The following is a 19540-nucleotide window of genomic DNA, read 5'->3' on the forward strand; positions in this document are numbered from 1 at the left end:
TGCAAAAATCCTCAATAAAATACCAGCAAACAGAATCCAACAGCACATTAAAAGGATCATAGACCATGATCAAGTGGAATTTATTCCAGGAATCCAAGGATTCTTCAATATATGCAAATCAATCAATGTGATACACCAAATTAACAAATTGAAGGAGAAAAAACATAGGACCATCTCAATAGATGCAAATAAAGCTTTTGACAAAATCCAACACCCATTTATGATAAAAACCTTCCAGACAGTAGGAATAGAGGGAACTTTCCTCAACATAATAAAGGCCATATATGACAAACCCACAGCCAACATCATCCTCAATGGGGAAAAACTGAAAGCATTTCCACTAAGATGAGGAACAAGACAAGGTTGCCCACTCTCACCACTGTTATTCAACATAGTTTTGGAAGTTTTAGCCACAGCAATCAGAGAAGAAAAGGAAATAAAAGGAATCCAAATCGGAAAAGAAGAAGTAAAGCTGTCACTATTTGCAGATGACATGATACTATACATAGAGATCCTAAAGATGCTACCAGAAAACTACTAGAGCTAGTCAATGAATTTGGAAAAATAGCAGGATACAAAATTAATGCACAGAAATCACTGGCATTCCTATACACTAATGATGAAAAATCTGAAAGTGAAATCAAGAAAACACTCCCATTTACCACTGCAACAAAAACAATAAAATATCTCAGAATATACCTACCAAAGAAGACAAAAGACCTGTATGCAGAAAATTATAAGACACTGATGAAAGAAATTAAAGATGATACAAATAGATGGAGAGATATACCACGTTCTTGGATTGGAAGAATCAACATTGTGAAAATGACTCTACTACCCAAAGCAATCTACAGATTCAATGCAATCCCTATCAAACTACCAGTGGCATTTTTCAAAGAACTAGAAGAAAAAAATTCACAATTTGTATGGAAACACAAAAGACCCTGAATAGCCAAAGCAATCTTGAGAACGAAAAACGGAGCTGAAGGAATCAGGCTTCCTGACTTCAGACTATACTACAAAGCTACAGTGACAAAGACAGTATGAAACTGGCACAAAAGCAGAAAGATAGATCAATGGAACAGGATAGAAATCCCAGAGATAAACCCATGCACCTACGGTCACCTTATCTTTGATAAGGGAGGCAAGAATGTACAGTGGGGAAAGGACAGCCTATTTAATAAGTGGTGCTGGGAAAACAGGACAGGTACACATAAAAGTATGAGATTTTATCACTCCCTAACACCATACACAAAAATAAACTCAAAATGGATTAAAGACCTAAATGTAAGGCCAGACACTATCAAACTCTTAGAAGAAAACATAGGCAGAACACTCTATGACATAAATCACAGCACGATCCTTTTTGACCCACCTCCTAGAGAAATGGAAATAAAAACAAAAATAAACAAATGGAACCTAATGAAACTTCAAAGCTTTTGCACAGGAAAGGAATCCATAAACAAGACCAAAAGACAACCAACAGAATGAGAGAAAATATTTGCAAATGAAGCAACTGACAAAGGATTAATCTCCAAAATTTATAAGCAGCACATGCAGCTCAATAACAAAAAAACAAACAAACAATTCCAAAAATGGGCAGAAGACATAAATAGACATTTCTCCAAAGAAGATATACAGACGGCCAACAAACACATGAAAGAATGCTCAACATCATTAATCATTAGAGAAATGCAAATCAAAACTACAATGAGATATCATCTCACACCAGTCTGAATGGCCATCATCAAAAATTCTAGAAACAATAAATGCTTGCGAGGGTGTGGAGAAATGGGAACACTCTTGCACTGCTGGTGGGAATGTGAATTGGTACAGCCACTATGAAGAATAGTATGGAGGTTCCTTAAAAAACTACAAATAGAACTACCATATGACCCAGCAATCCCACTACTGGGCATAAACCCTGAGAAAGCCATAATTCAAAAAGTGTCATGTACGAAAATGTTCATTGCAGCTCTATTTACAATAGCCCAGAGATGGAAACAACCTAAGTGTCCATCATCGGATGAATGGATAAAGAAGACGTGGCACATATATACAATGGAATGTTACTCAGACATAAAAAGAAACGAAATTGAGCTGTTTGTAATGAGGTGGATGGACCTGGAGTCTGTCATACAGAGTGTCATAAGTCAGAAAGAGAAAGACAAATACCGTATGCTAACACATGTATATGGAATTTAAGGAAAAAAATGTCATGAAGAACCTAGGTCTAAGACAAGAATAAAGACACAGGTCTACTAGAGAATGGACTTGAGGATATGGGGAGGGGGAATGGTAAGCTGTGACAAAGCGAGAGAGAGGCATGGACCTATATACACTACCAAACGTAAGGTCGATGGCTAGTGGGAAGCAGCCGCATAGCTCAGGTAGATCAGCTCAGTGCTTTGTGACCACCTAGAGAGGTGGGATAGGGAGGGTGGGAGGGAGGAAGATGCAAGAGGGAAGAGATATGGGAATATATGTGTATGTATAACTGATTCCCTTTGTTATAAAGCAGAAAAAAGACACACCATTGTAAAGCAATTATACTCCAATAAAGATGTAAGGAAAAAAACAGATGATGATGTGGTATTTTTCGTAACAATATATCAGTGAAACAGAATAAACAATCTAGAGCCCAGAAACATACCAACATAAAGTCATCTGATTTATCTTAAATATAACACATCAGAATAGTGGGATAAGAAATGTTCTTTCAGTTAATGGTGTTGAGCCAATTGGGTAGTCAAAAAAAAAAATGACAGCCTGTTGTTAATCACTCTGGGAGGGTAGACATGATGAAGTCAGCTGTGGTTAAAAGGAAACGGTTTTTTCAAAGATCATACAATAGCTGTAATATGCCATAAAAATCACCTCTTTGAGAGAGTGCTACTTTCTTACTATTGATACCCCCAGGTTAGATTTTCTATTATTTCTTACTAGGGAAACCCAAATGCTGAACTTCTCTCACCTCTTGCCAGTAACCAAACCCTTAATAATCTGTGTTGCTTCTAATCTAATCTCAGAAATAACAACCACTCTAGAACTGATCCATTCTTCCTTTAGACTGTCCTCAGAATACTTCAGCAGTAATCCAAACCATACAAAAACATTTCCTTCCTCTGTCTTGTCAAATGACATTCTACAGGCCTTCTAAAATGCCCCTCCTTTGTGGTGGGTCAATAATCAGATTTTATTAGGCTATTGGTTTGTCCCTGGTGATCCCTAACAGGAGCCTCTAACCTCTAAATGTGAAATGTAAAACTAAAAAGCATTTGGAATATAATATCAAAAAATATCTTCATGACATTGTGATAGGAAAATATTTATAAAATGGAAAAATAGCGGTAGCCATAAAGGAAGTGATTGATAAATTGGACTACACTAAAATGAAAAACTTCTTTTAATCAAAACATACCATTAAGAGAACGAAAATGCGGGCTTCCCTGGTGACGCAGTGGTTGAGAATCTGCCTGCCAATGCAGCGGACAAGGGTTCAAGCCCTGGTCTGGGAGGATCCCACATGTCGCAGAGCAGCTGGGCCCATGAGCCACAATTACTGAGCTTGCGCGTCTGGAGCCTGTGCTTCGCAACGAAAGAGGCCGCGATAGTGAGAGGCCCGCACACTGCGATGAAGACTGGCCCCCGCTTGCCACAACTAGAGAAAAGAGAAAGCCCTCACACAGAAATGAAGACCTAACACAACCATAAATAAATAAATTAATTAATTAAAAAAAAGAGAGAACGAAAATGCAAGCCAGAGTATTACTATAACATTTGAAATAGATTTAACTGATAATATATATTATGGACAAAGGTGCCTGTGTCCATAATATATAGAAAATTCCTAGAAATTAGTAAGAGATAGACAACCTAATAGGAAAATGGGAAAAAAGTTTATCAAGGCTCTTTGTAAAAAGGATATCCACATTGGTAAAATTACATTGTAAAACTGTTCATGAGCCTCTATTAAAAATGAACATATACATAAATTTTGAACCAAAGCTCCACTCATGAGAATATGACCAACAGAAATGGGTGCATACATGCACCAGAATGCAAATGTAAAAATGTCCATAGAACAATTATTCATAATTCAGAAAATAGAAATGACCCTAATGGCCATTAAGAGTGAAATGAACCAACGAGTAAGTTTACTTGCAGGAGATTCACATAATGGAATACTATGAAGAATTAAAAAGAGGACAAAGTGTCCCCATATGCAACAACGTGGAAAAATTTCACATATATAGTGTTGAACCAAAAAAGTCAGTAACAAGGGCTTCCCTGGTGGCGCAGTGGTTGAGAGTCCGCCTGCCGATGCAGGGGACACAGGTTCATGCCCCTGTCTGGGAAGATCCCACATGCCATGGAGTGGCTAGGCCCGTGGGCCATGGCCTCTGAGCCTGTGCGTCCGGAGCCTGTGCTCCACAACGGGAGAGGCCACAACAGTGAGAGGCCAGCATACTGCAAAAAAAAAAAAAAAAAGAAAAACAAAAAAGAAAAGTCAGTAACAAGAATGCACATACTTTATGATTCAATTGATAAAAATTACAAAAACAGGGAAAACTAACCTACAGTGTTAGAATGGAGAGTGGGAATAGTGATAGTGATATGAGACACAGAGGACTTAGATACTGGAATTAATTCAATGTATATTGACTTAAATGGTCAGTTCATCCACCTGAACACTTGTGATTTGGTAACGTCACTGTCTGTATGTTCTTTTTTAAAGATACTCATTTTTAAAAAGAGGAAGCCCAATTAGGCACAGAGAAGAAGCAATTCACATTTTCCTAAGGAAATTAGTCAAAAGAAATGGCTAAGACATAAGTGAGTCAGTAAAATTGAGAGAGATCCTCAGTTCCCAAAAATGCACTTCACATTTTCTTTCATTATCAATCATGGAAAACAAGACTTTAAATGAGAGGGTTTATCTGGGAAGTGACAGGGGAATTGAGTTTTTTCTGGGAGATTTCTGTCTTTACTGGGTTACTAGGACATTTGGGATGAATTGACCCAGTATGCAAAGAAGAAATTGCACAGAATCTCTAAGGTTTGCACCCAATCTGGTGTGTTTCAGTTGGGGTTTCTGCAAGGTTGTCATCTGGGCAAACCATCCCAAAAGAGCAGTTGACATCAAGTATCTGATTGATTCAGAGATGTGAATCCCTATCCCATAGCATATAAATTTGCAGACAATAATTGGGTCAGAAAAGGAACAGGGGCCTGGGTCAAATGTGAAAAAATATATAGAAACTAGGTACCTGTATTCGTTTGCTAGGGCAGCCAAAACACAATATTACAAACTGGGTAGTTTAGACAACAGAAATTCATTTTCTAACAAAAGTCTGAGTTTGAGGTGTTGGCGGGGTTGTTTACTTATTAACCCATTCTTCTTTGCTTGTAGATGGCTTTCTTCTCCCTGTGTCTTCACACAATATTCCCTCTGTATGTGTCTGTGTCCCAACCTCCTTTTCTTAAAAATACACCAGTTCTGTTGGATTAAATCCTATCCCAATGACATCTTTTAACTCAAATACCTCTTTAAAGGTGCTATCTCCAAACAGTCACATTCTGAAATATTCAGTGTTAGGACTTCAATATATAAATTTAGGGGGAAGGAAAAAAATTTAGTCCATAACAGAATCTATAGTTGTGCATTAAATGATTATGTAAAAATAACTCATAATTATTTTAAAAATTAATTTTAACATTATGCAAGGGTAGTTATGCACATGAACATGTCAAACATCATTCCAGAACAAAGGAACTGACACAAAACTAAGGGAATACATACAATTGAGAGCTCTTTACTTACTGCTATGGATTGAATTGTGTCACCCCCAAAATCATATGTTCAAACCCTAGCCCACAATGTGACTGTATTTGGATACAGGGCCTTTAAAATGGCAATTAAAAGAAGATCAATCAAGATGGCAGAGTAAGAGAGTGTGGACCTTACTTCCCCCCATGAACACATGAAAAATATATCTACACATGGAACAATTCTCACTGGAAACAAACTGGAAACTGGCAGAAGTATTCCTGTACAACCAAGGCTGTAAGAAAGACACACACATAATTGGGTCAGAAGGGAAGAAAAGTGATTGGGTTAAGACCTGCGCCCCTGGGAGGGGACTCATAGGAAGAGGGAGAGTACACCAGTGGACACCAACCCTTGGGAGTGAGCAGTTTAAGCCACAGAATGAGCATGCCAGTCCTGAGTCCTATGTTTGGGAAACAAGATCCCTTGACTGATTGGAGCACCACTGGGACTAAGGGAAGAATGGAGGGAAGCCTGGACTCCACACATGAGGAGCATGCACTGCTGGCTTTCCCCTGAGGAAGGGCACAGAGACGTCTGCTTTAGCAACTTCTGGGTTTCCTGCCACCATCCCATCATGTGTGCCAGCCCAAGCTGAGTCAACACTCCAGCCCCACTCACTCCATGCCACTGTATAGCACTGCATTTGGGGGAGTCATGACTGGGAAAAACACCCAACCATGAGGCACAGAGACAACCTGGACCCAAGGCAGTGTCTGGATGTGGCAGCAGCCACTGTTGGTGCTTACTCAAGCAGGGCCTCAGAAGTTCAGATCTCCGATGGTGGCCACTCCATCACAGCCTACTCTCCAATACATGCTGAGAGTCCATGTGGCCCGTCCTACCCTGTGGAGTGGTTTCACAAGAGGGTGGGGGAAGAGGAGTTCGGGGGAAGTGATTGACTGTGAGGGACAAAGGGTACTTGCACCTGAGGTTGCGTCTGAGCAGAGTGAGGGATAAAAGTACAGACACATGCACAGGCAGTGCACCAGAAGTAGCTTGTACCTCTGTCTGTACACAACATGAGCTGAGAGTCCAAATAGACCCTCCTTCCTTCAGCACTCCCCAACTCTGGGGCAAGTGTCTCAGGGTGAAGAAGGGGGAAAACACACACTTAAAGGGAACAGAGCCAGCACAGGGCCTAATCCTCAGAGCTTCTGCTCCAGGAACGTGGGATCAGACCCCACACCCAATAAAGTGGTGATGGCCACGGAGCAGCAGGGAAGTCCTGCCTCACACCCAGAGCTAGCTCTAGGCTCTCTAGCTCCAGCTCCACCCCCTATCAAGGTAATAGCTGCCAGCACACCCTGAGGAAATATGTGAATTGCTTTCATGTCAAATCCAGCTATCCCACCAAAGGCATTGGGCACACACAGTCTGTATACAAATGCTCCCACAGAAGAAAACCCCTTCAAGAATGCAATAGGTAACTCTTTCACCTAAATTCATAGAGGCAGAGAAAGTAAGCAAAATGAAAATTCACAGGAACTGCTCTCAATTGAAAGAGCAAGAGAAAACCCCTGAAAAACATAATGAAACCAAAATAAGCAATTTATCATATAAATAATTCAAAACATTGGTAATAAAAATGTTAACTTAATCAGGGAAAAGAATTAATGTAAACAATGAACATTACAGCAAGGAACTAGAAAATATAAAAAAGGCCCAATCAGAAATGAAGAATTCAATAGCTGGAATAAAAAATACACTAGAAAGAATTAATGGCAGAATAAGTGATACAGAAGAATGTATAAGTGACTGAAAGATAGAATAATAGAAATCAACCAATCAGCACAGAAAAAGGGAAAAAAAATTTAAGTGCAAGCAATTTAAGAAATCTCTGGAATAACATTAAGCATACCAACATTCACATTATAGGGGTCCCAGAAGGAGAAGAGAGAGAGAAGGGGATTGAAAAATGTATTTGAGTAAGCAAATGGGACCTAAGTAAACTTACAAGCTTCTGTACAGCAAATGAAACCATAAACAAAACAAAAACATAACTTGCAGACTGAGAAAAGATATTTGCAAATGATGCAACTGACAAGGGCTTAATTTCCAAAATGTACAAATAGCTTGTACAACTAAACAACAGAGAAACAAGCCAAACAAAAAATGCACAGAAGATATAAATAGACATTTCTCCAAAGAAGACATACAAATGGCCAACATGTACATGAAAGAATGCTCAACATTGCTAATTACTAGATAGATGCAAATCAAAACTACAATGAGGTACCACCTCATACCAGTCAGAATGGTGATCATTAAAAAAATCTACAAATAACAAATTCTGGAGAGGGTGTGGAGGAAAGGGAACCCTCCTACACTGCTGGTGGGAATGTAAGTTGGTGAAGCCACTATGGGAAAACAGTATGGAGGTTCCTCAAAATACTAAAAATAGAGTTGCCGTATGATCCAGCAATACAATCCTGGGCATATATCTGGATAAAACTATAATTCAAAAAGATAAATGCACCCCTATGCTCATACCAGCACTATTCACAATAGACAAGACATGGAAACAACCTAAATGTCCATTGACAAATGAATGGATAAAGAAGATGTGGTACATATATACAATAGAATACTACTCAAACATAAAAAAGAATGAAATAATGCCATTTGCAGCAACATGGATAGACATACAGATTATCATGCTAAGTGAAATAAGTCAAAAAGAGAAAGACAAATACTATATGGTATCACTTATATGTGGAATCTACAATATGATACAAGTGAACTGATTATAAAACAGAAACAAACTCACAGACATGGAGAACAGACTTGTGGCTGCCAAGGGTGGGTAGGGGAGGGATGGATTAGGAGTTTGGGGTTAGTGGATGCAAACTATTTTATATACAATGAATAAACAACAAGGTCCTACTGTATAGCACAGAGAACTATATTCAATATCCTGTGATAAACCATAATGGAAAAGAATATTAAGAAGAATGCATACTTATTGTAACTGAATCACTTTGCTGTACAGCAGAAACTAACACAGCATTGTAAATCAACTATACTTCCAAAAAATAGGTTTTATTTGTTTGTGTATTTATCTTTATGGAAGAACATAACAAAAAAAAGAAAAATGTATTTGAGGAAATTATGGCTGAAAACCTCCCAAACATGAGGAAGGAAACATATATCCAGGTACAGAGGGTCCCAAACAAGATGAACCCAAACAGACCCACACCAAGACATATCATAATGAAAATGGCAAAGTTTAAAGATAAAGAGAATTCTAAAGGTAGCAAGGCAAAAACAAAGAGTCAGTTACAAGGGAATTCCCATAAGGAACTCACCTGATTTCTCTGCAGAAACTTTTCAGGCCAAAGTGGAGTGGCATGATATATTCAAAGTGCTGAAAGGGAGGAACCTATAGCACAGGATACTCTACCCAGAAAGATTGAACCTACCCTAAAAGAAAGGTTGAAGGGTCTTCTCTAAGTGGAAAAGAAGTAAGAATCTAGAGGAAAGGGACAATCCCACTAGGAAGGGCAAATATATAGTAAGGACAGGATCAACTACTTAAATAAGCCAGTAAAAATATTAAAAGACAAAAATGTTGTAAAGGCAACTATAGCTACAGTAAAGAGTTAAAGGATAAATATGAAGATGTCAAATGTGGGGGAAGGGAATAAAAAATGTAGAACTTTTAGAATGTGCTTGAACTTAAATAATTATCACTTTGAAACAAGTAGATATAGTTATAGCTCAACATATTTGTACCCCATGGTAACCACAAATCAAAACTTTACAATAGATACACAAAAACCAAAAAAAAAAAGGAACATAAGCATACTACTAAAAAAAAGCATCAACCCAAAAGGGAAGAAACAAAAAGAAGAAGAAATGAACATAGAACTATGGAAATAACTGGAAATCAAGTAATAAAATAGCAATAAATACATACTTATCAATAATTACTTTAGATAGTGATGGACTAAATTCTCTAATCAAAAGACATAGGGTAGCTGATTGGATAAAATGACCAGACTCTTCTATATACTGCTTAGAAGAGACTGACTTTAGAGCTAAACACAGAGAGAGACTTAAAGTGAAGGGAGGGGTTGGAAACAGATACTTCTTGCAAACAGAAATTACAAGAAAATGGGGGTTGCAATACTCATATTAGATAAAACAGACTTTAAAACAAAGACTATAACAAAACACAAAGAAGGGCATTATATAATGGTAAAGGAATCAATACAAGAAGAGGATATTACATTTGTTAACATGTATGTACCTAATATAGGAGAACCTACATATATAAAGCACATACTAATAGACATAAAGGGAGAAATAGATAATAATACAATAATAGTAGGGGACTTCAACACTACATTTACATCAATGGACAGATCATCCAGACAGAAAAACAATAATGCAACCACCAGTGCTCTTAAATGGCACAGTAGACTAGTTAAACTTAATAGATGTCTACAGGACATTATATTCAAAAACAGCAGAATACACATTCTGCTGTACATGGAATGCTCTCCAGGATAGATCACATACTAGGCCACAAAACAAATCTTAACAAATTTAAGAGGATAGACATGATATCAAGAATTTTTTTCTGAGCATAACTATATGAAAATAGAAATCAATTACATAAAGAACAATGGGAAAATAATAAACACATGGAGACTAAACAACATGCTACTGAAAATCCAATAGATCAATAAAGAAACAAAGAGGAAATCAGAAAATGCCTCAAGACAAATGACAATGGGGAAAAAAAACCTCCAAAATCTACAAAATGGAGCAAAAGCAGTGCTAAGAAGGAAGTATAGAGCAATACAAGCCTTCCTCAAGAAACAAGAAAAATCTCAAGTAAACAACCTAGGGTACTACCTATAGGACTTAGACAAAGGAGTATAGAGAAAGAAAGCCCAAAATAAACAGAAAGAAGGAAACAATGAAGATCAGAGAGGAAATGAGTAAAGTAGAGATAAAAGACAATAGAAAATATTAGTAAAACCAAGAGCTAATTCTTTGAAAAGATAAACTAAATTGATAAACATTTAGCCAGACTCAGCAAGAAGAAAGAGAACCCAAATAAACCAAATAAGAAATGAAAGAACTTTGATACCACAGAGATACAAAAAATCATGAGAATATTACAAACATTTAAATGCCAACAAATTGGACAAACTAGAAGAAATGGCCACATTTCCTGAAAAATACAATATTCCAAGATTGAATCAAGAAGAAATAGACAATTTGAAGAGATCAATCACTAGTAGTGAAATTGAAATTGTACTTTAAAAACTCCCAGCAAACAAAAGTGCAGGACCAGACGGCTTCACAGGGGAATTCTACCAAACATATAAAGAAGAACTAGTACATATCCCTTTCAAATTACTTCAAAAAATTGAAGAGGAGGAACACCAAAACTCATTCTACAAGGCCACTATTACCCTGATACCCAAACTAGACAAAGATATGACAAAAAAAAGAAACTTACAGGACAATATCATTGATGAATATAGATGCAAAAATTCTCAACAAAATATTAGCAAACCAAATCCAACAATACATAAAAAGCGTCTTACATCATGATCAAGTTGGATTTATTCCGAGGATGCAAGGATGTTTCAATATTCTCAGATAATTCAATGTGAAGCATCACATTAACAAAAAGGAAGGATAAAATCACATGATCATCCCAGTAGATGCAGAAAAAGCATTTAACAAAATTCAACATCCATTCATGATAAAAACTCTCATCAAAGTGGGTATAGAGGAAATATATCTCAACATATTAAACGTCATTCATGACAAGCCCACAGCCAAGATCATAATCAATGGTGAAAAGCTCAAAACATTTCCTCTAATTTCAGGAACAAGACAAGGATGCCCACTCTCTCTACTTCTATTTAACATAATATTGGAAATTCTAGCTACAGAAATCAGACAAGACAAAGAAATAAAAGGCATCCTCATTGGAAGGGAAGAAAAGAAGTAAAACTGTCATATTTGCAGATGACATGATACTTTATATAGAAAACTCTAAATTCTCCAGACAAAGCTATTAGAACTGATAAATGAATTCAGCAAATTTGCAGGATACAAGATTAATATACAGAAATCTGTTGCTTTTCTATACACTAATAATTAACTGCCAGAAAGGGATAACAAAAGATCTTGTTTAAAATCACATAAAAAAATAAAATACATAGTAATAAACTTAACAAATGTGGTGAAAGATTCTATACATTTAAAAGTACAAAACATTGATGAAGGAAGTTGAAGATGATGCAAAGAAATGGAAAAATATTGAGTGCTCTTGGATTGGAAGAATTAGTATTGTTAAAATGACCATACTACACAATACAATCTATAGACTTAATGCAATCCCTATCAAAATATTCATAAAATTTTCAAAGAACTGGAGAAAATAATTCTAAAATATGGAACTACAAAAGATCTGAATAGCCAAAGCAATCTTGAGAAAGAAGAACATAGCTGGAGACATCACCCTCCCAATATTCAGACTATGCTACAAAGCTACAGTAATCAAAACAGCATGGTGCTGGCACAAAACTAGACATATAGATCAATGAAACAGAATAGATATCCCAGAAATAAACCCATACAATTAATCTATGACAAAGGAGGCAAGAGTATACAATGGAGAAAAGACAGTCTCTTCAACAAATGGGTGTGGGAAAACTGGACAGCTACATGTAAAACATCAAATTAGAGCATTTCCTCACACTATATAGAAAAATAAACTCAAAATGGATTAGAAACCTAGTTGCAAGATGTGAAACCATAAAACTCCTAGAAGAGAACATAGGCAGAACACTGACATAAATCTTAGCAGTATTTTTTTGGATTTGTCTCCTAATGCAAAAGAAATAAAAGCTAAAACAAACAAACGGGACCTAATTAAACTTAAAAGCTTTTACACAACAAGGGAAACCATGGACAAAATGAAAAGACAACCTACTGAATGGGAGAAAATATTTGCAAGTGATATGACTGACAAGTGTTTAATAACCAAAATATATAAACAGCTTATATAACTCGATATCAAAAAAGCAAACAACCCAATCAAAAAATGGGCAGAAGAGATGAATAGACATTTTTCCAAAGAAGACATACAGATGGCCAACAGGCACATGAGAAGATGCTCAACATTGCTAATGATTAGAGAAATGAAAATCAAAATACCAATGAGATATCATCTCACACCTGACAGAATGGCTATCACAAAAAGTCTACAAATAAGTGTTGGTGAGGATATGGAGAAAAGAGAACACTCATGCACTATTGGTGGGAATGTAAATCAGTGCAGCTACTATGAAAAGCAATATGGAGGTTCCTAACAAAACTAAAAATAGGGCTACCATATTATCCAGCAATTCTACTCCTGGGTATATATTCAGAAAAAAACTAAAACCCTAATTCTAAAAGATACATGCACCCCAATGTTCATAGCAGTAAGATATAGAAACAAACCAAGTATATGTCCATCAACAGATGAATGGATAAAGAAGATGTGGTATACACACACACACACACACACACACACACACACACACACACACACACCATGGAACATTACACAGCCCTAAAAAAGAGTTAAATTGTAGTATGTGGTTGGGCCTGGAGAATATTATGCTTTAGTGAAATAAGTCAGACAGAAAAAGAGTAATACTGTATGATATCACTCATATATGGAACATAAAAAATAAAACAAACAAATGTATTTAACAAAACAAAAACAAACTCACAGTTATAGAAAACAAACTACTGGACACCAGTGGGGAGAGGAAATGAGGGAGGGGCAAGATAGGGGTATAGGGCTAAGAGATACAAACTACTATATATAAAATAGATAAGTAACCAGGATATATTGTATAGCACAGGGAATTATAGCCATTATCTTGTTATAACTTTTAATGGAGTACAATCTGTAAAAATACTGAATCACTTATTCTGTACACCTAAAGCTAACATAATGTTTTAAGTCAACTATAAGTCAATTGAAAAAGATTCAATTAAGGTTAAATGTGATCATAAGGATGGGGCCTTAACTCAATAGGACTGATGTCCTTGTAGACACAGGAATGCACACACACAAAGAAAAGGACATGTGAGGATACAGTAAGAAGATGGTTATCAAAAAGCCAAGGAAAGAAGCTGCAGGAAAAACTGACTCTGCCAACACCTTGATCTTGGACTTCTCGTCTCTAGAATTGTGAAAAAAAATTTCTGTTTAATTCATGCAGTGTTTTGTTATGGCAGTCCTAGTGGACTATTGCAGTTACTCAAATATATTCACTTTGCAATTCACAGGGAATCATGTAAAGCAAATACTTAAATAAGAGAGAGGACTGGAAAGTGAAAGGGGAATTTGAGTTTTGCAGCTCATAATTGGATAGGGTTGCCTTGAGGTTTTCCATCAGAATGGATATACTTGGGTTGAAGCACCTGTAAATTCTCTATCTGGGCAAACCCACAACAAATCAGTTAAATCCAGTCCCCTAATTGGTTCAAAGCAGTAAATCTCAACCTCATGAATGATGAGTTGTTGCACTTTATATCTCTTCCAGTAAGAAACATACACAATCTTTGTTGGATTTTTTTTATTTTGTAGACAATATATTGTGCATTTTCATTTACTTCAATCTATTTATGAAGTGACCAGTAATGCTGCCTTCTTTGGAGGAATCCCAGAAAGAAAAGGCTCTCTGGAATGATTTAAGTTGTAAAGTGAGCAACTTCTGCCACTTGGGCTTTAGCATCCACTCAACAGATCCAGTTTCTCTTTAAACATCATAGTGCTTCCTGAGATGCTCCCTATAACCTGTTTACTAAAAAAAATAATTGAGCTGTTTAGCAGATAGTCCTACATGATATGTTGGCACCAGCTGTGTAGCACTGGAGAAGATAATGGAAGGAACCACCACACCTCACCCCACCCCTACCTCACCCCCAACCCAGAGGGCAGAATTTGAGTAGTACTTTAGGTATTATATTGTACATAAGAGAAAAGATGGACAAAGGCATGGATCTACACTGATTCATAAACAATAATTAATGGTTTTACTGTATTAGCGATTTGACAGAGAAGGTCTCATTTAACCTATGATGTTTGAGCAGAAAACTGAAAACAGCAAGGGTGTCAGTCAAGTAATTATCTAATGAAAAAGAACATACCCGACAAAATCAATGTGTACAATTCGTAGGATATTTCCATAAGAAGGGCTCCCTTCCAATGAGGAAAGGGTGGACTAAAATCTACCCTGTACTTTGCTCACTAAACAATCATCTGGTAAAAAGCTGCATAAAGCTGAAGGAAGCATGACTTTTCTAATTTGTCTTCTCATAAGGGGTGTTTTTTTGTAATTTTTCACCCAGAAGGGGAACTGCTTTGAATTAGGTTTCCAAAGAAACAGACAATGAGAAAAGGATTTGAGTGCAAATAGTTTATTTGGAAGGTGATCTCAGTAAACAGTGTCAGGGAAGTGGAAAAATAAGATGGAAGAAAAGTAAACTGAGAAATTTAACATTATCAAACCAGTCATCAGTGTGGCAGTTGTAGTTTAATCCCACTGAGGATCTCTGAGAGACAGTGAGGAAACACATCTCTTAGTTACACCAACTGAGGAGTGAGAAACCTGGGATATTTATCTGCCAACTTCCCATACTGAGGACTGCTTCCAAGTGAATAAGATGAATAACTTACCTGCATAGACATGTAACATGAGCAAGAAATAAATATTTTCCATTTTAAGAATTTAAAATGTGCATATGATTATAGTTAATTCATCATCATTGATATATAGTATTTTAATGTGTAATTAAAGCACAAATTATTTGTGCACACTACTATTGACAGATATTTATATACTTTCCAGATTTGAGTCATTATGAACAGTTCTGTCAATTGCAGTTAGATTTTGAGATTTTGCCTTAGTCCATGAAAATTTGCAGTCTAATTTCATTCAATATTTGGTATTATTTTTCAAGCTTATGACTCAAGTCTTCAATTCTAAAAAACTTGACTATGATGCCTGTATGTCATTTCCTCCATTCTCTATATTAGGAACTCTTTTCAGTCATGAAATTAATCTCAAACTATTCTCTATGTTTCTTCATTTATTTTTTTTATTTTATTGGATTATAGTTGATTTACAATGTTGTGTTAGTTTCAGTTGTACAGAAAAGTGATTCAGTTATGCATATACATATATTCATTCTTTTTCAGATTCTTTTCTCATATAGGTTATCACAGAATATTGAATAGAGTTCCCTGTGTACAGTAGGTCCTTTCTGGTTTATTTTTCATAGTTTAAATAACTTTCTTGCTCTGTAATGCATTCTTTGCTAATTCTTAAGTACTATCAGTTCCTAATTATTCATCTGAGTTCTAAATATATCAGCTCTTATTGTATTTTATATTTTTTTAACTGAAAGGTTTATTATCTTAGATATCTGTTTTTGATTCATAGCCTTTTTCTTTTGTTTAATGATTTATTGCTCTTTTCTGGATATCAACCCTTTCATTTTCTATGGTAGATAATAAACATTCATTTTAAAGTCATGTTGAGATTGTTTTATTATTTCTGTTTCCTCAGAAGCAAGTTTTTCTGATTATTGAGTTTGTTGGCTATTATTCACACTTTTGGTTTTTCTTTTGTCTATTGATATTTTAAAGAGTTCATCTTGAGTGGAAATTTCCTTTGTCCCATAGGTTTATAATTGATTGCATCTGGTCTATGTAGGTACAGTATAAGAATAAGATATATATTGGTAAAGTCAAGGTTTTTTCCTGACAAATAACATAAATGCCAAGCCTAGGACAACAGGCACATTGTCCTGATCCCAGGTTCTCTGCTACCTCCTACATCCTTAGAAGAGAAGCTTTATATTATCTGAAGATACGGAGAGTGACAGCAGATTTTATTAATTTATTCATGAGTCGAATTATTCTGCTTAGCCCAAAGTCTCATACAATGAGCTTAATATGTGGGACATGACTTTGGTCTTAATTAACACATGGGGATTTTTTTTTCAGATTTTTCTATTTGCTTCTATTTTTCTGTCCAGTTGGCCTACAGCATCAGCCACTGTTATCCACTCTGTGTTTGTGTGTATGTGTGTGTGGTTGGGGGGGAATTTTTATTATTTCTCTTCCATGGGCATCTTAAATTAATATTGAATATTGCTAAGTTTTTTAATATGTTAAAAATCCATTCTCTAGTATGTTTCTGGAGTGCAAGTATAAGGATTTGAAGGAGAACTAGTATCATCTAGACTTAAAAACTTTGCCCTATGTTTAATCTTTAGTTCTCCTCAAGGTTTGAATTACAGGAATTTATCTAAACAATCTCTACTTACTATACAGCATATGCAGCTAGTCTTACAAAGCGACTCTTCAAAAAATATTGTATAGCATTTTCTCCTGAATCTTGCAATCTTGCATTGATAGCCACTTCTGTAGCACGTTTTTACCAAAAGGGACTAAATGAATATCAATGTGTGTGTATGTGCATTCATGCACATATAAAAAATGAACTGGTTGGATTTATCTTTTGCAGATTTCAAAGAAAGGTCCTTCCCCTCCTCTCTAAACACACACACACACACACACACACTCCTACTTTTCATGTGGCTATAACTGTAACCATCAGCATAGGTGCTCCCTAAACTTTGAGGGAACCAATATATTTTTGGAAGATCATAATTATTTTATGCTTACTTCCTCTGCTTACCATCATAGTGTTTGTACAGAATGTTTCATAAAAATAGAATTTATATCCCCTGATTCACATCAACAGGAGTTAGTTATTTTTCTTTTTAAAATTGGAAACACTTTTTGTTAAATGTTTCTAGTTTTCTGAGTACCATGCAAAAAAAAAAAAAAAGAGTATAGCAGAGCAAGATTCTGTATCAGAACAAGATAAATATCATTATTGTGTATAACAAAATCTTCTTAGTAGCCAGATGTTGTCTTTGTGGTCAGCATGTGGCATTAACAATAAGAAAAGGTAACTAAAGTATACAGTTATTTAATGAAGCATGATATGAAAACTATGTGGCTGCATGAAAAGTTTGCTTAAGAATTTAAGGGACAGAAACCCTATACTATGCCATTTTGTCCCTGAGTTATAAAGAACAGAAAAATGATGAAAATATTAATCTGTGTAACTATGATAATTATGCTATTAGTTGCTTCTCTTGAAATAGTAGGAGATCTGACAATCTTGGCCTTATGTCTTTGAATGGGAATAATTGGCTGTAATAGCAGTTGTATGGTCAGCGTGAAACATGTGCTCTCTAGTTTACCATAATCTTTGCCATTCCTTGTATTTCTGACACTTAGGGTAAGATTTTAAATTACCTTTTGTCATATTGCCTTGAATAAAATAGGGTAAAAATATGCTACTGATGAGTTAAGTAATCATTTTGGGGATGAAACAATTATCAGGAAAATAATCAATTTGAAGTTTACATAAGCATGAAATAATGTACAATAAGTAGTAGCTAACTTTCAAGGTAATAATATAATACTTTTTAAAACAATATAAAAAAATTAAATTGTCTTTCCATTCATAATTTATGATTAATAATCATGCTATCCATTTGTGAATCTTCAGAGGTCAATGACAATTTCAAATAGTGTTTCTAGACTATAGAAACATCAAGCATGCAGTGTATACATAAAGAATTTTCATCCCTCCATTGGAAAAAAATTATAGAAATGTTTAGCTATTTTTCCTTTGAGTGGGCTGGCCAGCCCTGTTAGGGTTCCTCTCTGTCCCTCAAGCAAAGACTTTTCAATTATTTCTACCTCTTTTGCTCTCTACATAAGTCGTGTTTCTCAATTAAGAGGCATGATAAATCCTACATTATACAGGAAATCAATTCAGGTTTTGGAATATTCTGAGTTGTTAGTAACTCACCCTTGTTCCTTAACATTGACTATCACTTTTAATGATACTGGGAGGAGAGCAGTGAAATAAAAATTGGCTACTTACTAATAGCTTAGATGGTTGAAACTCATGGTTAAAATGATTATCTGTGGAGCTTAATTGCATGCTCTATCAGCACCCCATTACCTTAGGTAATCAAAAGTCTGCTGTGTGATTTCCTTAGCATAAGTACTATATACAGTTTTTTAATCATGTTTTCAACTTCAATTTCTTTCTTGCTCTTAGAAAGGAAGCTTGTAGAAAAGCTTTGCTATAATGTAATACCCCACTTCAGTTGTCTCAATATATTTTTCAGATGTAAATTATTTCAGATGATTTCTGAAGCTAGGTAACTCAAAAGTAGATTTTTATAATACCTTGTCAAAATTACTGAATGTCTACTTTAGATCAGAATATACTGCATCTTGTTTGTAGAAAAAAAATTTTTTAAATAAGTGCTCTGTGCATCTAAAAAGATAGTTTGAGCAAGTGTGTTGTATTTTTGTTAACTTTAAAAGTATATGTAAGAACTTCAAAAAAAGCCACCTCGCCCCCAAAGTGTGAACACTCTTTGTCTATGTAGTCCTTTACAAGTTATAAGTCCAGGTGTCCTTGGATCAGCAAGATTTAATGGCAGCTTCCTTGTACTACACTCACTTTAAGGAATAGAATCTCCCCAAAGTATCTTCCCTTAAATATAGCTATCAATAGATGAACTGAGATGTCACTCTCATTCCATCAGCACTTTATCAAGCTCAAATTGTACTTATTT

This window comes from Stenella coeruleoalba, assembly GCF_951394435.1.
Source record: "Stenella coeruleoalba genome assembly, chromosome: X".
In the NCBI taxonomy this organism is placed as follows: domain Eukaryota; kingdom Metazoa; phylum Chordata; class Mammalia; order Artiodactyla; family Delphinidae; genus Stenella; species Stenella coeruleoalba.